Source organism: Arachis hypogaea, chromosome 3, assembly GCF_003086295.3.
Source record: "Arachis hypogaea cultivar Tifrunner chromosome 3, arahy.Tifrunner.gnm2.J5K5, whole genome shotgun sequence".
NCBI lineage: Eukaryota > Viridiplantae > Streptophyta > Magnoliopsida > Fabales > Fabaceae > Arachis > Arachis hypogaea.
In genome coordinates, this window is record NC_092038.1 from 72,643,771 (window position 1) to 72,652,629 (window position 8,859).

An 8,859-nucleotide genomic window follows, 5' to 3' on the forward strand; every position below is an offset into this window, starting at 1 on the left:
AGCTCATGAATGGTAAAAGGAGGTTCAATGGAATCTATATGGTCTCTAGGTGAGCCTCATATTCCTTAGGTTCCTCAGTTTGGAACTCTTTTTTGTTCAGAGGACGTCCCAGGAGGTCTTCCTCATTGGGATTCACGTCCTTCTCCTCCTTTGTGCATTCGGCCATATTGATTATATCAATGGCCTTCCACTCTCTTTTTGGATTCTCTTCTGTATTACTTGGGAGAGTACTAGGAGGAGTTTCAGTGACTTTCTTACTCAGCTGACCCACTTGTGCCTCCAAATTTCTAATGGAGGACCTTGTTTCACTCATGAAACTTAAAGTGGCCTTAGATAGATCAAAGACTATGTTTGCTAAGCTAGAGGGACTCTGCTCAGAATTCTCTATCTGTTGCTGAGAAGATGATGGAAAAGGCTTGCTATTGCTAAACCTGTTTCTTCCACCATTATTAAAGCCTTGTTGAGGCTTTTGTTGATCCTTCCATGAGAAATTTGGATGATTTTTCCATGAGAAATTATAGGTGTTCCCATAGGGTTCACCCATGTAATTCGCCTCTGCTATTGCAGGGTTCTCAGGATCATAAGCTTCTTCTTCAGAAGATGCCTCTTTAGTACTGTTGGATGCATTTTACCATCCATTCAGACTCTGAGAAATCATGTTGACTTGCTGAGTCAACATTTTGTTCTGAGCCAATATGGCATTCAGAGCTTCAATTTCAAGAATTCCCTTCCTCTGGGCGTCCCATTATTCATAGGATTCCTTTCAGAAGTGTACATGAACTGGTTATTTACAACTATGTCAATGAGTTCTTGAGCTTCTGCAGGCATTTTCTTTAGGTGAATGGATCCACCTGCAGAATGGTCCAGTGATATCTGTGAGAACTCAGATAGACCATCATAGAATATATCCAAAATGGTCCACTCTGAAAGCATATCAGAAGGACACTTTTTGGTCAACTTCTTGCATCTTTCCCAAGCTTCATAGAGGGATTCACCATCTTTTTGCTTGAAGGTCTGAACATCCACTCTAAGCTTGCTCAGCTTTTGAGGAGAAAAGAACTTAGCCAAGAAGGCCGTGACCAGCTTATCCCAAGAGTCCAGGCTATCTTTAGGTTGTGAGTCCAACCATGTTCTAGCTTTGTCTCTTACAGCAAAAGGGAAAAGCATGAGCCTGTAGACTTCAGGATCTATTCCATTAGTCTTAACAGTATCACAGATCTGCAAGAATTCAGTTAAGAACTGATAGGGATCTTCTGATGGAAGTCCATGGAACTTGCAGTTCTGTTGCATCAGAGTAACTAGTTGAGGCTTCAGCTCAAAATTGTTTGCTCCAATTGCAGGGATTGAGATGCTTCTTCCATAAAAATTGGCAGTAGGTGTAGTATAATCACCAAGCATCCTTGGTGCACGAAATTGTGATTCATTCTTTTCTAACTCGAAACAATCCCCGGTAATGGCTCCAAAAACTTGGTGCTCAATATCACGGTGTCTAAAATTCAATTCACAACTCCGCACAACTAACTAGCAAGTGCACTGGGTCGTCCAAGTAATACCTTACGTGAGTAAGGGTCGATCCCACGGAGATTGTTGGTATGAAGCAGCTATGGTCACCTTGTAAATCTCAGTCAGGCGGATTCAAATATATTTGGAATCCTACTCGGAATACCATAGACAAGGTTTAGACTTTCCGGATTCTCATGAATGTCGCCATCAATTCTAGCTTATACCACGAAAGATTCTGATTAAGGAATCCAAGAGATATGCGCCCGGTCTAAGGTAGAACGGAAGTGGTTGTCAGTCACACGCGTTCATAGGTGGGAATGATGATGAGTGTCATGGATCATCACATTCATCAAGTTGAAGTGCAACGAATATCTTAGAACAGGAATAAATGAAGTTTATAGGAAAAGAGTAGTAATTGTATTAAAACTTGAGGTACAGCAGAGCTCCACACCCTTAATCTATGGTGTGTAGAAACTCCACCATTGAAAATACATAAGTGAGAGGTCCAGGCATGGCCGAGAGGCCAGCCCCCATGATCTGAGAACTAATCATCCCAAGATTTCTAATACACTAGTAAAAAGTTCTATTTATAATAAACTAGCTACTAGGGTTTACAAAAGTAAGTAATTGATGCATAAATCCACTTCCGGGGCCCACTTGGTGTATGTTTGGGCTGAGCTTGGTCTATCCACGAGCTGAGGCTTTTATTGGGGTTGAACGCCAAGTTGTAACGTGTTTTGGGCGTTCAACTCTGGGTTGTCACGTGTTTCTGGCGTTTGACTCCAGACAACAACATGGAACTGGCGTTGAGCGCCAGTTTACGTTGTCAATTCCCAAATAAAGTATGAACTATTATATATTGCTGAAAAGCTCTGGATGTGTACTTTCCAACGCCGTTGAGAGCTCGCCATTTGGAGTTCTGTAGCTCCAGAAAATTCATTTCGAATGCAATGAGGTCAGATTCCAACAGCATCAGCAGTCCTTTGTCAGCCTCTTATCAGAGTTTTGCTCAGGTCCCTCAATTTCAGCCAGAAATTACCTGAAATCACAAAAAAACACAAAAATTCATAGAGATGTCCAGAAATGTGAATTTAACATAAAAACTAATGAAAACATCCCTAAAAGTAGCTTGGACTTACTAAAAACTACCTAAAAACAATGCCAAAAAGCGTATAAATTATCCGCTCATCACAACACCAAACTTAAATTGTTGCTTGTCCCCAAGCAAATGAAAATCAAATAGGATAAAGAGAAGAGAATATAATATAAATTCCAAAATATCAATGAATATTAATTCTAATTAGATGAGCGGGACTTGTAGCTTTTTGCTTCTGAATAGTTTTGGCATCTCACTTTGTCTTTTGAAGTTCAGAATGATTGGCTTCTCTAGTAACTTAGAATTTCGGATGGTGTTATTGATTCTCCTAGTTAAGTATGTTGATTCTTGAACACAGCTACTTATGAGTCTTGGCCGTGGCCCTAAGCACTTTGTTTTCCAGTATTACCACCGGATACATAAATGCCACAGACACATGACTGGGTGAACCTTTTCAGATTGTGACTCAGCTTTGCTAGAGTCCCCAGTTAGAGGTGTCCAGAGCTCTTAAGCACACTCTTTTGCTTTGGATCACGACTTTAACCACTCGGTCTCAAGCTTTTCACTCGGGCCTTCATGACACAAGCACATGGTTAGGTATAGCTTGGTTTAGCCGCTTAGGCATGGATTTTATTTCCTTGGGCCCTCCTATCCATTGATGCTCAAAGCCTTGGATCCTTTTTACCCTTGCCTTTTGGTTTTAAGGGCTATTGGCTTTTTCTGCTTGCTTTTTCTTTTTCTTTCTATTTTTTTTCGCAAGCTTTTGTTTTTCACTGCTTTTTCTTGCTTCAAGAATCAATTTCATGATTTTTCAGATTATCAATAACATTTCTCTTTGTTCATCATTCTTACAAGAGCCAACAGTTTTAACATTCATAAACAACAAGATAAAAAATATGCACTGTTTAAGCATTCATTCAGAAAACAAAAAGTATTGTCACCACATCAATATAATTAAACTACATTCAAGGATAAATTTGAAATTCATGTACTTCTTGTTCTTTTGAATTAAAAACATTTTTCATTTAAGAAAGGTGAAGGATTTATAGAATTTATTCATAGCTTTAAGACATAGTTACTACGTACTAATGATCATGAAGTAGAGACACAAAACATAGATAGACATAAAGCATAAAAACCGAAAAAGAAGAGAAAATAAGAACAAGGAATGAGTCCACCTGAGTGAGGGTGGTGCCTTCTTGAAGGTCCAATGGTGCTTTTTGAGCTCCTTTATGTCTCTCCTTGCTTCTGTTGCATGATCCCTAGTGATTTTGGTGTTCCTATCCTTAGTTGCTTCCAATAATTATGTGGAGGAACATGTATCCCCTGAGGTATCTCAGGGATTTCTTGAAGAGGGAATTTCTCATGCTCTCTTGATGTGTAGTCAAATGCTCTTCTACTGAGCTATAGACCCTTGAGATGAATCTCTCCATCTCCCATGACTCAGAGGTGGAAGCTTTTGTCTTCTCTTAGTTTCCTCTTCAGAGTCCTTTCAGGTTCAGGATAAGCTTCAACAAGAATGCCTTTTTCCTTGTTCCTGCTCATATAGTAAAGAAGAGAACAAGAAAAGAAAGAGGAATCCTCTATGTCACAGTAAAGAGGTTCCTTATTGTTAGTAGAAGAAGAAAGGAATAAAAGTGGAGAATCCAATCACAATGGTGAGGATAGAGGCAGTGATTGGAGATGAAGAGAGGTGAAGAGAAGTGTTAGTAAATACATAATTAAATAGAAGAAGAGGAGAGATAGAGGATTTCGAAAATAATTTTGAAAAAGTAGTTAGTGATTTTCGAAAATTAAAGATAAGATATAATTAAAATTAAAATTTAAAACAATTAATTAATTAAAAAGAATTTTTGAAAAAGGGATGAGATATTTTCGAAAATTAGAGAGGGAAAAGTAGTTAGGTGGTTTTGAAAAAGATAAGAAACAAACAAAAAGTTAATTAGTTGGTTGAAAAAGATATTAAAATCAAATTGAAAAGATAAGAAGATAAGAAGTTAGAAAAGATCTTTTGAAATCAAATTTTTGAAAAAGTTAAAATTTTGAAAAAGATATGATAAAAAGATAAGATAAAAAGATAAGATAGAAAAAAATATGATTGAAAAAGATTTTAATTATAAAATTAAAATTTAATTACTTCACTAACAAGAAACTACAAGATAAGATTCTAGAATTTAAAGATTGAACCTTTCTTAACAAGAAAGTAACAAACTTCAAATTTTTGAACCAATCACATTAATTGTTGGTGAATTTTCGAAAATTTGATATAAAGATAAGAAAAAGATTTTGAAAAAGATTATGATTTTTGAAAAAGATTTTGAAAAGATAAGATTTTTTAAATTTGAAAATTTGATTTGACTTGTAAGAAACAACTAATTTTGAAAATTTTTGACCAAGTCAACTCAAATTTTCGAAATTTTGAGAGAAAAAAGGAAAAGATTTTTTTTTATTTATGAATTTTTAATGATGAGAGAGAAAAACAACAAAAATACTTAATGCATGAAATTTTTAGATCAAAACAATGAATGCATGCAAGAATGCTATGAATGTCAAGATGAACACCAAGAACACTTTGAAGATCATGATGAATATCAAGAACATAATTTTGAAAAATTTTTGATGCAAAGAAAATATGCAAGATAAATCTGTAATGCATGGACTCTAATAAACAAAAAATGCATATGAAAAACAACAAACAACACAAAACAAGAAAACATCAAGATCAAACAAGAAGACTTACCAAGAACAACTTGAAGATCATGAAGAACACTTTGAATGCATGGAATTTTCGAAAATATGCTAGAAATTTTTTTTTTAAGCATGCAATTGACACCAAACTTAAAAATTGACTCAAGACTCAAACAAGAAACACAAAATATTTTTGGTTTTTATGATTTTCTAATTTTTTTTGTATTTTTATTATTCTTTTTTTGAAAATATTCTTTAGAAAAATGAAAATAAGAGAAAAATTTTGAAAACTTTTTGAAAAGAAAATAAAAAGAAAATCACCTAATCTGAGCAATAGGATGAACCGTCAGTTGTCCATACTCGAACAATCCCCGGCAACGGTGCCAAAAACTTGGTGCACGAAATTGTGATTCATTCTTTTCTAACTCGAAACAATCCCCGATAATGGCTCCAAAAACTTGGTGCTCAATATCACGGTGTCTAAAATTCAATTCACAACTCCGCACAACTAACTAGCAAGTGCACTGGGTTGTCCAAGTAATACCTTACGTGAGTAAGGGTCGATCCCACGGAGATTGTTGGTATGAAGCAGTTATGGTCACCTTGTAAATCTCAGTCAGGCGGATTCAAATGTATTTGGATTAGATATTTAAAAGATGAATAAAAAAGGATAGAAATACTTATGTAAATTAATGGTGGGAATTTCAGATAAGCGTATGGAGATACTGTGCCCTTTCTTTTTCTACTTTTCTACTTCTTCCTTCAATCCTTCTTACTCCTTTCCATGGCAAGCTGTATGTAGGGCATCACCGTTGTCAATGGCTACATCCCATCCTCTCAGTGAAAAAGGTCCAAATGCTCTGTCACAGCACGGCTAATCATCTGTCGGTTCTCAATCAGGTTGGAATAGAATCCCTTGATTCTTTTGCGTCTGTCACTAACGCCCAGCCTTCAGGAGTTTGAAGCTCGTCACAGTCATTCAATCCCGGAATCCTACTCGGAATACCATAGACAAGGTTTAGACTTTCCGGATTCTCATGAATGCCGCTGATGTGCGGATAATTTATACGCTTTTTGGCATTGTTTTTAGTATGTTTTTAGTATGATTTAGTTAGTTTTTAGTATATTTTTATTAGTTTTTAATTAAAATTCACTTTTCTGGACTTTACTATGAGTTTGTGTGTTTTTCTGTGATTTCAGGTATTTTCTGGCTGAAATTGAGGGACCTGAGCAAAAATCTGATTCAGAGGCTGAAAAGGACTGCAGATGCTGTTGGATTCTGACCTCCCTGCACTCAAAGTGGATTTTCTGGAGCTACAGAAGCCCAATTGGCGCGCTCTCAACGGCGTTGGAAAGTAGACGTCCTGGGCTTTCCAGCAATGTATAATAGTCCATACTTTGCCCGAGATTTGATGGCCCAAACCGGCGTTGCAAATCAGCCTCAGAATTTCCAGCGTTTAACGCTGGAACTGGCATAAAAATTGGAGTTAAACGCCCAAACTGGCATGAAAGCTGGCGTTTAACTCCAGAAAAAGTCTCTACACATGAAAGCTTCAATGCTCAGCCCAAGCACACACTAAGTGGACCCAGAAGTGGATTTTTATGTCATTTACTCATCTCTGTATACCCTAGGTTACTAGCTTACTATTAATAGGATCTTTTGACATTGTATCTACACCTCATGACACTTTACACGTTTCTTTGTATACCTTCCACGGCATGAGTCTCTAAACCCCATGGTTGGGGGTGAGGAGCTCTGCTGTGTCTTGATGGATTAATGCAATTACTACTGTTCTTCATTCAATCATGCTTGTTTCCATTCTAAGATATTACTTGTACTTAAACCGGATGAATGTGATGATCCGTGACACTCATCATCATTCTCAACTATGAACGTGTGCCTGACAACCACCTCCGTTCTACCTTAGATTAAGTAGATATCTCTTGGATTCTTTAATCAGAATCTTCGTGGTATAATCTAGAACTGATGGCGGCATTCAAGAGAATCCGGAAGGTCTAAACCTTGTCTGTGGTATTCTGAGTAGGATTCGATGATTGAATGACTGTGACGAGCTTCAAACTCCTGAAGGCGGGGCGTTAGTGACAGACGCAAAAGAATCACTGGATTCTATTCCGGCCTGATTGAGAACCGACAGATGGATAGCCGTGCCATGACAGGGTGCGTTGAACATTTCCACTGAGAGGATGGGAGGTAGCCACTGACAACGGTGAAACCCTACATACAGCTTGCCATGGAGGGAGCCTTGCGTGCTTGAAGAAGAAGACAGTAGGAAAGCAGAGATTCAGAAGATGGAGCATCTCCAAAACCTCAACCTATTCTCTATCACTGCAAAACAAGTACTTATTTCATGTTCTTTTACTTTTCACAATCAATCCTGATAATTTCTGATATCCTGACTAAGATTTACAAGATAACCATAGCTTGCTTCAAGCCGACAATCTCCGTGGGATCGACCCTTACTCACGTAAGGTATTACTTGGACGACCCAGTGCACTTGCTGGTTAGTTGTGCGGAATTGCAAAAGTGTGATTAGGACAACTGACGGGGATTGTTCGTGTTTGGACAACTGACGGCTTATCTTGTTGCTTAGATTAGGACTGTTTTATTGGTTTAGAGTCTTTTAGTTGAGTCTAGTTTCATATTTTAAGTTTGGTGTCACTTGCATGCTTTTGTTTTTCTTTTAATTTTCGAATTTGCATGTCTTTAGTTCCTTTTTGATCCGTAAATATTCTAAATTTGGTGTCCTCTTTGTGTTTTTCCTTTAAAATTTTCGAAAAATTTTGTTTGATTTTCTAAAAATTTTAAGTTTGGTGTCATTTTGTTGTTTTTCTCTTTCTTCAGTTCAAAAATCAAATCTTTTTCATAAAAACTTTTCAATCATATCTTTCTAATTGCTAATCTCAAAATCTTTTTAATTAACTAATTGATTCAGTTTTCAATTTGATTTGATCTTATTTTCTTTTAATTTTCGAATTTTTCTTTCTTTTTATTTTATTTCCTTTTGTTTTTATTTTTCGGTTAATTCAAAAAAAAAAAAAACAAAATTTATCTATTTGCTATCCATATCATCTCCCTTTATCCATTATGGACCTAAGTGGGATTGATCAGTCCAAAAGGACTCTGGGGTCATATGCTAACCCCATTACAGCTGCATATGGGAGTAGCATCTGTACACCTCCCATCAAAGCAAGCAGCTTTGAGCTAAATCCTCAACTCATTATCATAGTGCAGCAAAATTGCCAGTATTCCGGTCTTCCACAGGAAGAGCCTACTGAGTTTCTGGCACAGTTCTTACAAATTGCTGACACAGTATATGATAAAGAGGTGGATCAGGATGTCTACAGACTATTACTGTTTCCATTTGTTGTAAAAGATCAAGCTAAGAGATGGTTGAATAACCAACCTACAGCAAGCATAAAGACATGGAAACAGTTATCAGACAAATTCCTGAATCACTTTTACCCTCCAAAGAGGATGACACAGCTAAGGCTGGACATCCAAGGCTTTAAACAAGAGGATAATGAATCCCTTTATAATGCCTGGGAGAGGT

The 8,859-nt window shown here is 36.9% G+C and overlaps 1 non-coding gene across 1 annotated transcript; it reads left to right on the plus strand.

Moving 5' to 3' along the window:
• The first annotated feature begins 927 nt into the window (after positions 1–927).
• LOC112792965 (small nucleolar RNA R71) lies at positions 928–1,035 on the plus strand. The gene has a single exon (XR_003197681.1). It is a non-coding gene; the product is annotated as a small nucleolar RNA R71 (small nucleolar RNA).
• The last annotated feature ends 7,824 nt before the right edge of the window (positions 1,036–8,859 follow it).